This window comes from Cydia fagiglandana, chromosome 4 (genome assembly GCF_963556715.1).
Source record: "Cydia fagiglandana chromosome 4, ilCydFagi1.1, whole genome shotgun sequence".
Taxonomy (NCBI): Eukaryota; Metazoa; Arthropoda; class Insecta; order Lepidoptera; family Tortricidae; genus Cydia; species Cydia fagiglandana.
In genome coordinates, this window is record NC_085935.1 from 9,428,102 (window position 1) to 9,447,734 (window position 19,633).

The following is a 19,633-nucleotide window of genomic DNA, read 5'->3' on the forward strand; positions in this document are numbered from 1 at the left end:
GGGCACGCCTTCCGCCGCCGCCGGTGCCGCCGCCGCCGCCGCCGCGCCGTCGCCGCCGACGACCACTTTCAACCAACTCAACTACGTACTACTAGGAGAACTTACCACTTCGTAGTCCCACATTTTAAATAACTTAGTGTGACTGAGTAGATTTCCAACAACTCATTTTTCATTCAGTCCATTTTTACCACCATTTTTAGTCATTGGCGCCTTATCTGTATAAAATTCAACAGTTTCTTAAGGAAATAAAATAGTTACAACACCAATTCATCAGTCATAGTCAGTAGCAGCCTGGGCATGGCATGTAAATATTATACCTACGCCTGAACTCTTGACATGTAAATATGTAATTCGTTATTTCAAACATTTTTTTTCCGTCACTATAATCAAAATCAAACTTCTGCACACAGGACATAAAAGGACACGGAAGAAAACATACTATGCTACCTACGTCCCAATTCCCGCGAAATAACTTTAATTTTAAGAGCAGGTAGAAAGCGTGAATATGAATAGATGTTATATACATAACGGCATAACTTTGCTCAACAAGATCTACGCAAACTCGAAACTTTCCATTCAAACTTTTAAGCAATAACCTAGTACATCTAAGAACTTATCCTTCGGAAAATAATAAAAGTAGAAAATCTTCAAGAGTTCCTGGAGTAAACTTCCATCAATGTCACAATAAATACAATAAAATAATCTGCATGAAAATGCAAGTTTAGTGTGAATGAAGTTGTCTTTGCAAGAAAGTTGAAGCACAAAGACATTGCAATTTCATAAAACATCTATTACAGAGATTTAAGAGAAAAACTTGTGTGGTTTAGCAAGTTATTTTGTACGATTTGGTTTTTGCTTGTAGTCACGCAGGAATTACTAAGTTGCCTATTGGCTGTTTAGCAAAATCCATTAAAAAAAAACTTTTATTTTTCATTTGGTTAGTTCCATATAGGTTAATTACGCTACAATTGCGAAATGTAGGAAATTCGCAACTAGTATAATTAAAGAAATAAATTCAAATACGACCGGGGGGTGTTTTAAATCGACACGAGTTGCAAATTACCTTTTCGCACGTGTATTCTACAACGTTTTAGAGTACATTTGGCCCTTTAAATTTTCAACATAGGCATCAGGTAGGTATTATGCTAATTACCGCTCGAGGGCGGTAAAGTAGCACCATATATACTGTTATAATCATCCCCAATATGTTAAGCAAATGCAGATGCATTGCTGTTGCGACATTGTTGCTGTGGCATAGATGCGCGCGCTGTCACTGTCAAATTCCTTGATAAAATTAGTGACGAATCGAACGTTTTAGCGGCAGAAACGGCAACAAACGTCACTCATTTTATATCAGTTAAATTGACAGTGACAGCGCCCGTGTCACCTTTACTTCAATCACTTCACGTGTAACTAAATATTCATACATACAAAGTTACTTCTACCATTTTATTTTTTATGTGAGTAATATATGTGTATATAGGTTTATGTATATGTTTATAGTTTATTCGTAATAATAGGTAGTACTGGTTTTCTTTTTAGTTATTGTCCTCGTCTTATTTTATGTATCCAAAATTCTCATATTGCTATTTATTTGTCCACATTAAATTTTCTTTCATATGTTAGTGTTTGATCCTTTCGCATTTTCTCAAATGTTAGCTGAAAGAGATCCCTTTCAGGGATAAGTTCGCCTTTGTACATAACAATTTTATTTATTTTTTGTTTTGCCCGTTTTATGTAAACCTGTTTATGTGCAATAAAGTGATGTCACTTACATATATGTATGAATGTATGTACATACATACATTATTTTGAGAGAATTCACACTACACATTGAACTTAGCCAAGCTGACACATTTGATGGCTAGATGCACTCATCCTGTTTCCGTCTCTGTCCACATTGATCATTACAATCATGTGCATCGTTAAAACAATACCTTAATTATGGCAGGGCTACGCTATTTTCAGTGACAAAAGCTGTGAATTAAAATTCCACCGATTCGTCCATACAAAGACCTATTAATAGACGTTGGAGAATGGACAGAGGAGCGTGGGCCGTGCAGTTGTGCATTTCCGTACCGCAGTCACGTGCAGTTAGGGTTGCCATACGTCTGGATTTGTCCGGAGATCTCCAAATTTTTGGCATGTGTGCATGTGTGTGGACTTGGCATGTGTCCGCATTTTTAGGAATGACCTTATAAAAATAAAATGCGCGCCCGGGGGGGGGGGGGGGGGGCTACGGGATCGGGCGAAGGGCTACCGCGAAAACCGAAATTCGCAAATTGCTGGGATCTTTCTCTTTTAATCCAATGAAGGCGTAATAAGAGTGACAGAGAAAGATGCCCGCAATTTGCGAACTTCGATTTTCGCGGTTATAGCCCTGTACACCGCAGAGAGCAGCGCGCCGCCGGGGCGTCGTTCAAGCTACTCCTAATCTCTGCTAGAAGAAATGTCCGGATTTTTAGGGTGATGTCCGGATTTTTATGACGACATTTAATTCTTCCATATGGCAACCCTACGTGCGGTGGGGTAAGCACAACTCGCAGTCCGAATTATTGCCGTGTGTTAACTTAAATAAATCGATTGTTCCGACGTAGGTACAACTTAGTTAGCGAATATCATTCCATGGAGATTTCTTCATGTAGTTTTTTGTATGACTAGCGACGCGAACATACAGACAGACAGACGCGGCGAAGGACTTTGTTTTATAATATGTATAGAACATTCGTCTCTATCTTTTACTCCGCGGCTAAATATTATGTCCGCGCAGTACCTAAAAACATATTTAGTTTGATATTTGCGAAATAGTTTATTGTTACGAGATGCTACTTTCATTTGTTACTCGCCGTTTACACCTTACTATACAATTTTCACAAAGTAAAACTGATTTAGACGTAAAAATATTACATGCTAGGTAATAATCATGCGCATCGCTTGAACTACCAATAATTGTTTATGTTCTGGATCTCAATTCACAAATTATTATGAAGATAGTACTTCACTACTGCAACTGCAGCATCGATATGTCGGCGGCCGATCGTAAGATCAGGCAGATGCTAATGTTCCCGTGTAATGTTTTGACGATAGTCACATTAAACCAATATATAGATAGGATAGGTTCGTTAGGGTGCTTCATATGACCGAAGGGCAAACTGTCTCTGCCTCTACTATCAGTTGGCAGAGTATTTTTCACTTACTTTCAGTGAATAAACGTGCCGTGTGTCACGTTTTACGTTTCTTCACGGTCTTATGTACCTAACTTCACTCCACTCCAAACGATGCTGTCCCTTTCTAAGTATACTAAAAAACAGAGCAAGAGTTATATCGGAGTTTTATACAGCGCCTCTAGGATTCACCTAAAGAACTAAATAACAAAATTGACACATTTTCTCACGTCTACGTAATTTACTATCTATGCATCTCGCTCTCGCATATTAGTACAAGTGAGATGCACAGAAAGTAATGTTACATATACTGATGGTAGCCGTGAATATGGAGGGTAGAGGTAAGGAGAATCCTTTATGACTTTATGAGAGAACTCTTTTATGGGAGAATATTTGCAAAAACTGGGCACGCTGTCAGCTATTATAATTTTTCTAAATCTCTCCAGAGTAGCGAAAAAAAGAAAACCCATAAACCTAGTTTTTCATTGTATCAATACCGTACTAAAAATCATGGAGAATGGAAGATACTCGTATTTACAAGTGGAAAAACGTTTTCTCTTTTTGTATGGACGATTACGTAGTATACTTTCCTCTTAAGGTTTTTGACGGACACTTTTTCATTATTAATTACATGGAGATTGTATTCCTTACCTCTACCATCCACTAAGAGCATTTAGAAGGGACATGTCATCGCTGTCATTTTCTTTACAAATCAGTCTGCCGATTTTTGCGGGGGAGGGGACGTCAAATGTATTGCTATTTCTACATGATTTGTACGTAACGTACAAATAGCCATGTCAGTCCATACAAAAGTTTGCACAATTGTGTTTTTCGGCAGAGGGGTAAGTAATAATGTCAACAAAAAACGACTATGATATTTGATTTATTCGGTTGTCAATATAAAACAAATGTAGGTGTTCTTTCTTCCCGTATGAGACGCCATTACTATGTAGTCTTGCTTGAGATTAATAAACATTACCTATATGGTGTTAAAACAAGCTTTTCTTTCCTGCTTGGAATCCTAATCCTAAATCCTAACAGTAAGCACTCAATGGCCACTCCAGTTATTAAATGCTCTAAGACCAATTTTGTCACTCTCACTCAATTTTGTGACTCAACCTTCATTCTACAATTTTTTAAAGATTTGACGTTGCCATAGTTACGAAAATAATAAACACATCAATGTTAGTAAACAATGTATAAATTAAAATATATTGTATTCAAGACAAAAATTGCAAAATATGATAATTACGTAAACATCATTAATAATCGAGTTAAAATTATGACTTTGCGTGTTAAAAAATAGGAAGCAAAGTATACGGCGCGATTATATAGGCTACTTTTGGCTACATATTTATTACCTATGATGAAAATAGTACACACATGAGAAGAAATCTTAAAATATTAAAAAAGGTATTTATTATAATGGTCCGCTTCAGTCCGCATCATGACAGCGGCCGTCTCCTACTGCTAAGTAACATTATCTAATAGAGTGTGCGGAAAGAGAAGTCGTGAAATTTAGGGGAGCCCATACATTATACCTACGACTCTTCTCTTTCCGCACAGACCCTACGTATGACCTTAATAGCGATCTTAATTTTATACTACCTATATGATCTCGAGTATATTTCAGTGCCAAGCGCCCCATTTCCAATACAAAATGAACCCACGCAGCGGGTATTTGGCAATAAATGTGTTTTAAATTTTCAGATTCTGAACCACCAGCAAAAGTTTTTGAAGAAAGTTTTATATTTCCTGTTACCAAGTTGACATGAAAAACGAGTACCTACCAAACACAATAATTTGAACAACGGAAAATAAAATAATACTTACTTAGTAAAGAAAAATAAATAAACTCACAGAACATTTGTATGTTTTATTTAAGATAATAATGCTTAATAAAATACGTAGCAATTCTTGTGTAAATATTTTTACTATGTGTATGTTCTTACTATGTGTTATGTGCACCCAGCAACAAAAACAGCGACATGTCTATGTACCGCTCCTTGTATTGAGCCTTAATTCTTAACCCTTTACCAGGCCCCGAAGAACCAGCGTGTCTTAATACGTACTTTATATGCTGTTGCAACCGTATTGAACGCCTTGTAAAAAATGTATTTATGAAAGTCGGAGATCTTCCTCTAAACCAGAAATAAAAATGTGGGTTACGGTTATCCCATCGCCTGTCTAAGTAATGAACTGTCATACTAGATTTTGTCTTATTATATTCTTGATCAGGCCAAGGGATATATTCCACCCACATCTTATATCGGTTATAATAGTCAAGGTTTAACTCCAAATCTCCTACGAACCATTATATCAATCACTGAAAACATTATTTTATGATCTTCATTCATGGCACGCTTCAAAATCCAATAATATATCTTTAGCAGCCATTTAAATCCACTTGACCAGTGATGTTAGTGGTTTGTTTACAAATTCGAACACTTTACTGAATTTAAGAAAAACACAAGCAGATATATAGAACCATTTTTTGTTATTTTCATGATTTTAATGATTGTAAGGTAATATAATCATATATTTTGCTAAATACTCCTGCGTCCTTGTGATATGACAAGACAATTTACCGGGCCATGGGAAAAACAGCTCCCACACAGTTAAACTCTAATAAGGCCATGGGATAATGTCAACCCACATCCTAATTCTGGTCATACACAATAATGCATGAATATTTAGCAATGTTTACGATTACATTTGCTTTCAACACTCAAAATCTACAAAATATCAAAAAATTGTTCGATCTATGTACTTCTGTTTCATAGAAATTATGGAAAGTGTTCGAATTTCTCCGTAGTTTGCTGAAATTAGCGTTCAAGTGAATTGAAATGGCTGCCAAAGATATATTACGCAATTTAGAAGCGTGTTGTGAATGAAGATCATAAAATAATATTTTCAGGGATTGACAAAATATTTTGTAGGTGGTTTGGAGTTAAAACCTGACTACGGTAACCGATTTAAGATGTGGGTGGAATATTTCCCTTGGCCTGGTAAAGGGTTAATACATATGTAACTTCTACATGCATACGCATGCATACATGATGCAATCCGGGTTTTCAGGGAAATGTTGTTTTCAATCAGCTTCTTGCCTAGAACCAAAAACTGCTCGTAAGCAATGTGATTTTCGTAAATGTAGCAGTAGAAATAGGAAAATATGATGTCAAGTATAACTCATTACCTTTGTACTAAATCAGCCTTTTATCGAACTATTAATTGATTTATCCCTTAAAGTTTTGCTTGAAGTTCACATACTGTTATAAATTTATACATATTACGTTGAAAATTGCATTAATATTCGTGAAAAATCTGCGTATTTGTTGTGTTTACAAGTTGACAGAAATGTCACGTTGGAAACGCACGTATTTTTCCATAACATCTGTCACGTTTACTCGCGTAAAGTATTTACGCAGAATAATTCTGGCTCAGTTTTCATTATATAATTAGAAAGAGAGCGTTTTAGGTGTGAAGTTAGGCAAGTATGGAAAACTCGCGTAAAAACGTTTGTAACTCATGATACAAATTGAAATTTTTAGTTCTTTACGTGACCGGTAGAGGCACTGTACAATTACTCCATACATTTTCCTTAACTTTCTCACTATCTTCACTTCTCACTGTCATTCACGGAACTCATAGTAGAGCTACAGAAATACGACTCAGAGAACGGGTCAAAGATTTTCACGTTTCACGATATCCCTAGGAATTTCACGATCGATATGCCTAGAAAATATACGATCGGCCGCCGACAGATATATTTGCACCGCTAGTTTGATTGAGGCTTTAGGATAAGTAGTTTCTATCTATCATCATTCAGACGAAGAATCATTCACGCAGTCGAAGTTGCGAACAGAAATTAATTATTTATAAGTAAAATATAATATGTAAATGGCCGTAAAATAGCAGAAACACGAGAAATGAAACTCGCACGCACATCTACATGTGATTTCGTATTGAAATCCCTTTGTGCATTTGGCTACGGAATTGTTATAGCGATATAACTTTAAACTGTCTCGGCCGTGATATATCGTACGGACTGTTAAGTGGCATGCAAAATGTATTTATACTTTGTACTTCCTTAAATCGTTATGGCGTTGTGCCAAGTGAAACAATCTTCCGCCGGCCGCGATAACGGCAATACTCATGATTTTATTACATGACGCTGTAATAAAATTTTTAATAAACTACATTTCGAGTACATTAATGCAGTCATTAATTTCATATATGACAAGTTAAATGAAATGTTTGGCGTAATTTATCAATATTTTCGAGTAATTAATTATTCTTCAAATTTATATGGCTTGTTGCAGCTCTTTGCGCTTTATTAATTTATCTGGGAAATGGATGAGCGAAATTTAATTAAAGTAAAAATGTAAACTGTCGAAAAACCGTTACAACCTTTGCATGTACCTATTTTTTTATACTTCCATGATTTAATGTATTAATAGTAATGTTTTCAAAGAACGTAAATAACAGTCTGCATTAAGATAAACTGTTTTGTTAGAACGAATATCTTATCTGTGAAAATGTTAAGTATTATTGCGTAATCTTTAATCATCAGCGTGACAATGACAAGTCTGTGTTATAAATCAATTACTTTTCGTTCAATTAGCTAACACTCTAGAACGGGACCGATTTGCCTAATTTTGGTATTGAAATATTTGTGAAAGACCGGTGAGAGATACTCTGTAGAAACGTTATTGTCTCTTTATTAGTATGTATACATATAATGTGGCGTAGTACTTAGCGTACAGCTGTAAAAATAGAGTAAATCAATTTCACGATAATATAAGAGGAGTATTATGCAAATATTATGCTATACCTTTTATTGTTTCTTATCAACATCGCCCGATTTGTACGTTTTTAGCTGCAAGTTCGCTACGAAGTGCTACGTCGTAGCTTGTAGCATTTAAATGCCTTCGGCCGCGTTCGAACATTAATTACATCTTAACTAATTTGCCGAGAAAATTACGGGTGTATTCTGATTTAAATAACAGATTATGAATTACATCTGGATTTGTTCTGTATCTGATCTGTCAGTGTTGAAAGTGACATTTCATAAACCAAAAACGTAATGTTTGACCTTTACTTGATAAAATTAAATAACATACGCATATGACAGTTATTTCACACCATACTAAACGTGGCAAGGCGTGAAATCTCAGCAATTAATACGACATCAAGCACTAACAATAGCTCATTTCTCGACAGCATCAAGTGACGGCTCTAAGATTCGTATTAAATAAATCACCTCACAGTTGATACTCGCGCGGGTCAATGAGGCGTGACGTTGACGAGGGTTGCCTCACATTCACCAATATGCAGGGAATACCGCCGTGGACCATGTTTGACATGACACCTTTCAGGTGAAAATAACTAAACCATTTTTCCACACTATCGAGGAAAGTAAATGTTGACAATTAGATTGTTACATTTCATCCTCAAAAGTTTACAGATAGAAGATTTTATTTTATTTTATATTAATGGATGAAAATAAGAAACGATAATTATTTACCTCTGTACTTATGTTTTTGCAGGTACCTATATAAAACGTTAGTACTGATCAAATCATTACGTATGCATGCTGTCCCCCGTGTAATATACCTAATGTGGGCCAAACAAACCGAAAATAAACGCAACGCGTTAAATATACTGACAGCCGTAATCGAACAATGAGATACGTCAAATACTAGATATTGAAAAGATATGGAATAGATATGTCAGTGTCAAACAAGTGTCAAAAGTGACGTTTTTGTTTGAAGAAATGTCAATTTTGACACTTGTTTGACACTCACATATCTAATCCATATCGTTTCAAAATCTAGTATTTGACGTATCTCATTGTTCGAATACGGCTGTGAATATCTGGGAGACCGAGCTTTGCCCGGAAAGCATAAATAAAAAGTACAAAATTCGCGTTTTCCCAGAGATAAGACCTAACTAGATCGATTTTTCACCCCCGTTTCCGAGATCCCCGAAATATAATAAATAAATAAATATTATAGGACATTATTTACACAAATTGACTAAGCCCCACGGTAAGCTCAAGAAGGTTTGTGTTGTGGGTACTCAGACAACGCTATATATATATATAATATATAAACACTTAAATACACAAAAACCAAGACTCAGGAACAAATATTTGTATTATTATACAAATAAATGCTTTTACCAGGATTCGAACCCGGGACCATCGGCTTCATAGGCAGGGTCACTTGCCACTAATGGTAACAATCCATTTCTAACCGTAGCTGCACTACCGGCATAGGCGTGCCCAGCATTTTTTAAAGGGTGGGGCAGAAGTAGGGTTACGTGCCTTAATTGTTCCTAAAAAAATTTAGCTTCTCGTCAGACCACAGACCAGGCCCCTGTTTCACCAACGTGACAGGTGCGACGAATTGTAAAATCACTGTTGCTGACGTCACAGGCATCCATGAACTACGGTTACCGCTTACCATCGGGCGGGCCGTATTCCTGTTTGCCACCATCATTGTATTATTAAAATAAACTTTATGATATCGGATAAAACAGATATTTCTCTTGCTAAGTTTATGACAATTGTCACAAGAAACACTACAATTGTCACGAAATTCCGACATATAACTCGTTACCTGTCAAGAATTACTTACAATTCTTCTAAATCTTTGACAATTGTCAGAAACTTCGCAGGAGAAATATCTGTTTTTTTTCGATATAATAAAGTTTTTTTAAATAATACAATGATGGTGGCAAACAGGAATACGGCACGCCCGATGGTAAGTGGTAATCTTAGCCCATGGATGCCTGTGACGTCAGCAATAGTGATTTTTTTTTTTTTTTTTTATTATGAATGGGCTTACTCAATACAACAATTCACAACAATTCACAACCAATTCGCAACAACAATACAATTCCAACAAACACAACAATTCGTCACACCTGTCACCGATGTGAAATTGGGGCCAGGGTGGGGCAAGTTGCCCCACTTGCCCCACCGTGCGTACGCCTATGACTACCGGTACTGAACGCGTCGCTGTCATTGTCAATTTCCATAGTAAAAATGACAGTAGTGCAACTGTCGTTGGAAATATGATGTTACCCTAAGCCAAGTCGGTCGTCTAAATAACGTAGGTATACAAGAACTGCTCGTTTAAAGGTATAAGATAAACGGAGGTGCAGTGAATGGTATTCAGATACTTTTATAGTTGATCGAGCGGCAACCCTTGTCACTGTCACTGCGCATTATCAGCGGGTTTCATATTGAACTGCAGGTTGCCCGCGCGCCCTCCATTATTGTACTTCTATCAAAGAACTTGGGTCCGATTCGGATTTTGAAATAGACATCTATTAGATATCTTTTAGACATCACCAATAACGATATGTGTAAGATCTAACCTGTCAAATTTGACATTTGCGCGATTCTGGAGATACTCTTGAACGATTTCCACAGGATATGACTTAGAGATCCAATTCACGTCTAACAGATATCTTACTCTATCTAACGTAAAAGTGACATTGGTTGCCCGAATTGCGCTGCAAAAGAGAACTAGTTGATATCTAAACTATAACGTATCTAGTACGTATCGTCTCTTGTGAATATCTTGAAGTTCGAATACTGCAGCTTGTTTGACTGGCCCATAATCGAATAAAGACAGGCAAAATTTTAATTTCACACCTGAATTATATGCCTAACTACAAAAGTCTTCAATTATACCTAAGATAATTTACTCTTATACTAAACTATATGTCTGGTAATAATTAAAAATATTATTCTCTAAATATTAAGAGTTTGTATTTTATAGTTCATAGAGAATTGGAGTTAAAATACACGTGTACCCAACTATCCGCCATATTTAGGAATAAGCTGGTGATTGCATATTTAGTATTTTAATATTCTTACAATATAAATTGTACTTATGGAGCTAAGAGGAAGTAGTATACATTCCACTCTACCACTCAAATACCTACTTTAAGTAATACATATATTTAAGATAGGTACATCTAAGTTTCTAATTATAGTAACCATCCACATAGGTAGCCACTATTCAGTCATTTTTATTAACATAGTTTTCCCGAAGGAAAGGCTACTACTGATGTACCCTTTTTCGGATCCCTTTGTTTGACATAATTATTGAAAGTCATGCATAATGTAATGGCTGTCAGATTATCGTTACTCATAATTCTGAAACCGTTAACTTTTCAGTATTTTCGTAAGGTTATCTTATACATAGGTTAGTTTAGGTTAGGTTTGTTTTATGGCAATGCTAAAAAGTTACGTGTTTCTGAGAAAAACCAAATCATGACTAACGAAAATGCGGACAAGCAATACATTATGACTTCAAACTTTATAGGAAAATTGTTTCCTATATAAACTTTATAGGAAAATTGTTTCCTATATAAACTTTATAGGAAAATTGTTTCCTATATAAACTTTATAGGAAAATTGTTTCCTATATAAACTTTATAGGAAAATTGTTTCCTATATAAACTTTATAGGAAAATTGTTTCCTATATAAACTTTATAGGAAAATTGTTTCCTATATAAACTTTATAGGAAAATTGTTTCCTATATAAACTTTATAGGAAAATTGTTTCCTATATAAACTTTATAGGAAAATTGTTTCCTATATAAACTTTATAGGAAAATTGTTTCCTATATAAACTTTATATGAAAATTGTTTCCTATAAAGTTTGAGGGCATAATGTATTGCTTGTCCGCATTTTCGTTAGTCATGATTTGGTTTTTCTCAGAAACACGTAACTTTTTAGGATTGCCATAAATAGTTATTTAATAGGATTGTCTCCATTGGGAGACCCACCATTTTTACAATCAATGGTTTAGCTACATTGAAAGCAGTCAGTAGGCACTCCCGAGAAAAGTGCGACTTAGTAGTAACAATTGATAAATGCACGATGTAATTCGGAAACAAAGGCTTACTTTGTTGTAACAGTAGGTGAAACTTTTGTCTATCCGGGACAGCGTAGAATTTTCATTAAAGCCTTCTTAACAGCGCCCTCACATAAAAGAGCAATTTTTCCCGGTTGGAAAATCTCGATGCAGCCGCATTAACGCTTTTATTTGCTCTTCTCTTCGAAAAAACTTATTATTCCACTTTTCTTACTCTAGGAATTACATTATTTTCTTGCAATTTTATTTATGGGAACCATTTTAATGCTTCCACTTTAATAGATATCTCCGTTTATTCTGCTGTTGTTTTTGATTGAATCTAAATTGAACCTAAATACAAATTTGGTTTCGCGGAATCTACATATTCGTTAGCCATACCACTTAGCTACCAATATTAACTTAGCAAGGTATCTAATTAAATTTATTGATAAATATTTACCGAAATTTCTTTTTCGATACTAGTTTTTTCTCCGACTGTACTTTTCTTTTGACAGTGATTATCGTAACTAACACAAATTTAACGAGATGGCGTTTTCATCATTTACTTAGTTCAAATAGTTTACAGGTCTGTAATACGTATTAAGTACCTACCAATTTTAAACCCAATCGAACAACTGCAGGAAGTAAAGCTTGAACACAGTAAAACATGGGCACATAAAGTAACAAAAATAAAAATGTTATTGAACATATTTCAAGGAAATTTTTATTGCATTTATTTACTAGACTAATAACCATTTTTACAAATATATACAATTATTAAATTTGCTTTCTATATGCCATACTGCGTGCTTTGCGTCGAATCCGGCTCATTAAGTCTTGCACAGCACTATCAGGATATCTTTTGCAAGCCCATTTCCATTTGTTTTGCAATTCAGCTGCCGATTTAACTTCTCCGCCTCCTTTTTTTAGAATCCCTTTCATAATTGACCAATATTCTTCAATCGGCCTCAGTTCAGGACAATTTGGAGGATTGCACTCTTTAGGTACCACTGCGACATCGTTATGTTTATACCACTCAACTACTGCTTTAGAGTAGTGACAGCTCGCAAGGTCTGGCCAAAATAATGGCTGTGAGCTATGACTGCGTAAAAAGGGCAGTAGACGCTTTTGCAAACATTCTTTTTTGTAGATTTCACCGTTTACTGTGCCTGTTGTTACGAATGAACGACTTCTTTTACCACAACTACAAATAGCTTGCCATAAAAGAAATTTTTTTGGAAACTTCGATCTCTTTTTTATCTTGCAATCTTCTGGGGCATCCTTACGATTCTTAGAAGTATAAAATTCTTGCCCCGGTATCTGCTTGAAGTCTGCTTTGATGTACGTTTCATCATCCAATACAACGCATCCAAATTTTGTCAAGTAATTGTCGTACAACTTTCGTGATCTCTGTTTTGCAGACAGATTTTGCTTAGCGTCGCGATTGGGTGCAGCTTGTGCTTTGAACGACTTTAATCCAGCTCTTGACTTAGTTTTCTGTACATATGACTGCGACATTTTGACCTTTTTTGCGACATCACGGGACGATAACTTCGGATTCGCTGTAAAAAGTCGCAAGACATGGGCTTCTTTTTTTTATCCTTTGCGCCTTGCTTACCTGCACTTCCCGGCTTGCGATCTACTGTCAATCGTTCTCGGAACCTTTTTAAAACTAAACATACGGAAGATTGCGGTAATTTTAAAAGTTTTGCTAATGCCCTATAACTTAAATGAGGATTTTCAGTATGTTTGCGCAAAATAATTTCACGTTTCTTGTGTTCAGAGCTCGCCATCGTGAAAACAAATGATCAAAGTGGAATGCTGTCATAATAGTTTTTATTCAGGATATCAAATAGTTTTTATTTATAATACTAAGAAGTTTCCATATTGTATAAATAAAAATATATAAGCATTTACTTGTGCCCACATTTTACTGTGTTCAAGCTTTAAGTAGTTCTAGATTCCAAAATTTTACTAACACAATACTACCTAGTTGCAAGTAAATAAAAACTTGAAAAAACTGTATATGGATAAAAAATTTAAATATAGATAATTATAATTGACTTATGAAAAAAATAGCACCATCATGTTGTTTTATCCACAGCTTTCGGTTTTTTGTAAAAATATTGATTAAGCTCATGAATCGAGGGTGGAATTTCCTTCTTTTTAAATTAATGATTGCGCTTTTACAGCAGCATCGTGTTAGTTTAACCAAACCAAATGAAAGTTCAATGATGTATGACTTCATAAGAGGCCGGGCAGCGGCACGTTTCGAAGTGAATTCGCGAGCCGCAGGTTGGCGTACCTTTTGCGCTCCGTCGTCACGTTCGCTAAGAGCTGTCAGCGAGTGTTCCGATATTGGTAACAAGTGAAATTGGCAAACCTAAAATTTATTATTACGCTTGATTCACTAAAATGATCATCAGTTTTTATATTTATTTGTATTAATTTTAAGTTTAATCGGCTAAGTCGACTAAGAAATAACTTTTTTATTAGTAAGTTTTCTAGTAATGCGGATTCTTGTTGGTCAATAAATAATCAAGTGTGATCTATAGTTAGAAGCTTAAGAAATATACGCTAACCCAACAATAAAACAAAACATAAGATAGGATAAGATAGTTATCATGCACACTAACAATTTGCAACTACACAGTCCAGAAATAGAAATAGAAATAGAAATGTTTATTTGCCAGAATACGTTACAATTAGGTCTTAATACAGTTTTAGTTTCAGTATTCAGTCGACATATAGCCAACATGCAAAATGTTTGTAGATTACATTGTTTAATGGTTGACTTTCAAAATGTGACCAGTCAGTTTTTGAGAGTAAAAATTTGATGTCACAATATACGCTATGACCCAAATCACAATTTTACAGCCCAGAACAGCCTACTGAACGTATTTTGACGTGAACAGAAGCTAATTTTGCCGTTAACCCTAATGCAGCATGTTCATTTCGATCGCGTGCAGTCCCATGTGGTCTGTGAACAAGATTGATGGACTCACCGACGCGACGCGACGCGACGCAACGACAGTTCATCTGAATGTCGCTCCTGTTGCCATTCTCGCACGTTCCCATTTACTGCATAATGCTCTCCACTCGCTGTTCTATGTAGCTTACGGCTCCAATGTACAAAAATATCCAACAGATACCAAATAAATGCCAGTTTTAGCGAAATTAATTTCATGAACGTCAGGAAAAGATGAAATTTAATTGAACACGTATTTTCGCTTGGTTACTTTGTTAGTTATTAAAAAACGAGCGGTATTGCCTTTTATGCTGCTTTCTTTGTCCGTCCTAAAATTTGTGTCGTCCTAAAACGATTAATCAATACTGAAAAGACCGGATATCCAGATTTATTACTAAAATAAAACTAAGAGGCGAAATGGTCTAAATTAAAAAGCAATGCCTTGTTGAGACAGAGCGAGCGGAAACAAAGCGCTGGGAATTCATCAAGCTCTTTTGAACCGCGTATTGTGGTGCGGTATTCACAGACCAGGGCGGAAAGAAAATCTTCAGCAGTAGATCGCCACTCTTTGACGCCTCGATGCAAAAAGTAATCTCTTTTCTAGGGAAATCCTACTTCATTACTTTGTACGGGAGCTCCATAATGGAGGTATTAAGTTTATCTTACTTGTTGAATGTGAATTTTCAATGATTCATTAGAATATTAAGCATATTTAAATCCCACCAAAAACATTTTCATGTAAAATGTTGCCAAGACGAAACCATAAGGCCTCACACTGTTAAAAAGTTATCGGATCTCTTAGAGCCAAGCTTCCAACTCTATAAGCTCTAACTTCACAAACTCTACACCTTAGTCAAAATATGTGGCTTGGTCGTTTCGCCACAGTCACATGGGCGTAAAGTGAAAAATGTATTTAATATTTATTATTTTTCGTTGTACAATAATTCTTGTAGTAAGATTTATATTTAGCTTTGTAATTAAGTTAGCTTTATTTTAATTTTATTTCTGTTTTTTATATTAAGTAGAAAAAAAAATCATCCGATTACAAATAAAGTTCCTAGTATTTAATAGTAAATTCATTCTTATTGAGGTACGAGGAATTTTTAATTAAAGTAAGCTTCCATTTTCGATTGCAATATTTTAACACAATACTAAATCATTTACATAATATTTATGTACACGGATAACTAATCCTAGTAGGTAACTATTATTCTCCATAATATTTATTTCAGAGAATTCGTGAACCCCGCTGCACTTGTTAGAATATTATTATCCTATGTACAAATTGTATTACGTATGAAAGAGACCTGTTTTCTCTTTGACGAATTGACCTGATTATGATACGTTATGACTAAAGTTCTTTGGTGAATAAAAACGAAACAGCAGGTTCAGGCATACATTTTCGCCGCGTGGTAGAAAGAGAGGGTTACGCGTTACTCTGTCTCGAGTTTATAATTTTTTGCCCACCTCAAAAAGTGCTCAGCACCGCTAAAGAAGTTTTCACTTCAAAAATATTCATTTACCTAACACACTCGTGTATTTCGTTAAAATGTTGCCTAAACGTTAATCCGGACCGGAAGCGGTGCGTAAACTTTCAGCAAATCGGTTCGGCAGTCCGCGTAATTTAGTTACAAACCAATCGCATCCGAGTCTCAGTTGGATGTAACTCGCGTACCTTGATTATTAATTTAACTTTTGAAATTTAATATGTGTGAACTATCTGATACATTAAACGAACGTTTGTTTGGAAAAAATTGCATTTGCTTATTATGATAAGCTCGATGAATTTACAAAAGAAGGTTACTCGTACTGCTACTAGTAGTGATGTGCAAAGAAGTAAAGGTACCAGCCTGGGGAAAAATTCCGGTAACGGAATAATGTATCACTAATTGAGATACATGTTTGAAATTTAAAACAACAGGGGTCATAAAAGTTCTACATACATATCTGAATTGTTAGAAGAACCTAAATATAAGTAATTTACTTAATACATTTCCTTTAAACTGTAACCATCAGAGATGCACCTTGCAAAAAATTACCGCGGTAACTTGTTAATATCTCAAAGTAAATACAAACCGCTAAGAAAGGAAACCTTACACGGAGATAATCAAATCCCCAGCATCCGATGGACACTTCAGCAGGAACTGCGTCCGCACCGGAAGCCGCCCGCTTCACTCAGTCACGTCACTTCCGGTGTCCCCCGCTGCCGGATTATGTTAATGCTGTTTCACATACATTTGTCTTTGCGTAATGCTCCGCAGCTTTTCTTGCTTAGAAGCAGTATTACTTTCCGATGTTGTTCACCTACGTTATTTATCATTGTTTACGGTTATTTTGTTTCAGTTTGATACAACGCTGATGTTTACATAAGATTTTAAATTACGTACTTTTCTTTGTTTCCTAACAAAATAATACGAGTACTTACATTCAATATTTTTATTTCAATATTTTTTGCCGGCGTCTATATTTCCGTGTTCTTATAACCCGGCAACCTTCAAATCAAGAGTGAACAGGCACCTTCTGGGCGAGCTCGCTCCATCGTAGGCCACGTCTACGCCTCGGCTAGTCTGTGGCCATGAGTAAGCCCATTCATAATAAAAAAAAAAAGATGTCTGTTTACAATTTATACAGTACATAAATGGTGCTACTTTACCACCCTAGGGCGGGATTAAGGACAATACGTGGCTATGTCAAAAATTTAAAGGGCCATATGTACTGTAAAACGTTGTACAATGCGAAACGTTACACGTGCGAAAAGGTAATTCACAACTCGTGTCGATTTAAAACTTCCTACTTTTAGCACTTGTAATATCGTAATGTACTATAATATGCACAAATCTTTAATAATGATGACTTGAGATTAATCATTTTTTGTACTTTAATTTGATATTTTTTCTGTTCAGACATAACTAAAATTTTATTCTCATTTAGCATGAAGCGCACTTATCCGGTCAATAAAATCTGAAACCTCTCGTATTCCAAACTGTTCCCACAGAATAACTAATCTGTTCCTCCTTTTTCTCCTCGCTATCATACTTTATATATCTACAAATTCATATTATTTGATCCAAATCGACACTATTACCTTAATAACGCAAGCTTATAGCATGCTAATTTGTTAGCCGTCTCAGAATCGATACATTGTCTATATGACAGATAGTAGGTAGTACGTAGCCAGTGCAGTTCATCGACTCGCTAGTTCCTAGAACGGGCAGCAGTGGCGTGCAGCGCCCGTAAGTGGGCCCCAGCGTGGCGTCCACTTATACGCTTGTTATTTTGCTAACACATTTAAGTTTGTGCGCTATGTTATATTCATGTTGGCCGCCAAGATTGTTCCTATCTACGTGGAATATTGGGCCTTGTTAGCCGGTGACCTTAAATAGAACAGCCGCTATGCAAATACCCTTGCCGTCATGCAACTTTTAGTCACTAATTGGCATATGAAAATTCCTACATACTAAATTTAAAGTTGCAAAAACTGTTTTTTGAAAATATGTGACGTTCCACGGCAAAAGGTACCTTATGGCGGCTGGCGCTTACTTCGAATAGCACCGCAATAATATTGGAGTGACGTTAATAATCGCGTAAGCGCCAACCGCCATAAGGTACCTTTACCTGTGGGATGTCACATATGCTTTTCTATTTTATTTAGAAAATGTTCCTCCCTTTTGTAGGCACATTTAAGTTAACCTATAAAAATACATTACGCGAGACATAATGTGAGCGTTAAATATTATTGGTAAACGATAACCAGAACCATCAAGGGCGCATGACTAAAGCTGGAACCGAAACGATAATAATCCGATAAAAAACGTACATAAAAGTTATTCTAGGTACGTGCTCAATATTTGTTGTATGGAATTGGGAAAATCCAATTGTGTCAACACGGGTATTATAGGTAGGTTTGCTGAATCGAACCGGCCGACAGGTAAACGGTTATCGCGTGTAATAATAACGTCAGGACGAATTCGTCGTGATAACACGTAGTTGCACCGCAATTATGGGCCGTTAGGCGCGCGCGCCGGCGCCACGCTGCATCTACCCTAATTGCGCGATAAACAGTATACCTACTTCTTGCTGCAAACACTAATTTTGGGGCAAAACGAAATAGAAACGTATAATTTCACTGAGAAATGTGTTTGCAAACTTTTCTTCGCGCGCGTTGTTTCTTTATTTTTCTTGCACGGCACTTCTTTTCAAATAAAAACAGTGTAACCAGAGACAAGTCTATATTAAAGACTTTGCTGTTTGCTTCATTGTTTTATTAATCGGAACCATTACCCTCATTGCAAAAGTATAGTCCCATCCAAAAGAAAACATGAGACATGACATTCATGTTGCCTATTTAGTGGATGCTTTCTAGATTTCAAATTTGCACCTCGCATAATTTTAAAACTAAAATTATTCCTAGCAACATACTTTGACGGCAAATATTGTAGAAAATTTAATGAAAAGTATGTTCTGGGTAATGTTGTTTTAACTTCAACCGTTTTGCTATTAACAATGAAAACCCACAAAATGGGACACAAAAGTAGGAAAAAGAGCGGGAAATACCAACACGAGAAGTTCTTTCCCGTTGTATTTTTTTGGTACCTTCACAATCCTACACATGCTGCCAAGTTG

At 35.8% G+C, this 19,633-nt stretch overlaps 1 protein-coding gene across 1 annotated transcript in view; it reads right to left on the bottom strand.

Moving 5' to 3' along the window:
* LOC134663649 (protein muscleblind) overlaps positions 1–19,633 on the bottom strand; it is a 402,754-nt gene that overhangs the window by 348,916 nt on the left and 34,205 nt on the right. The gene's annotated exons all lie outside the window — the stretch shown is intronic.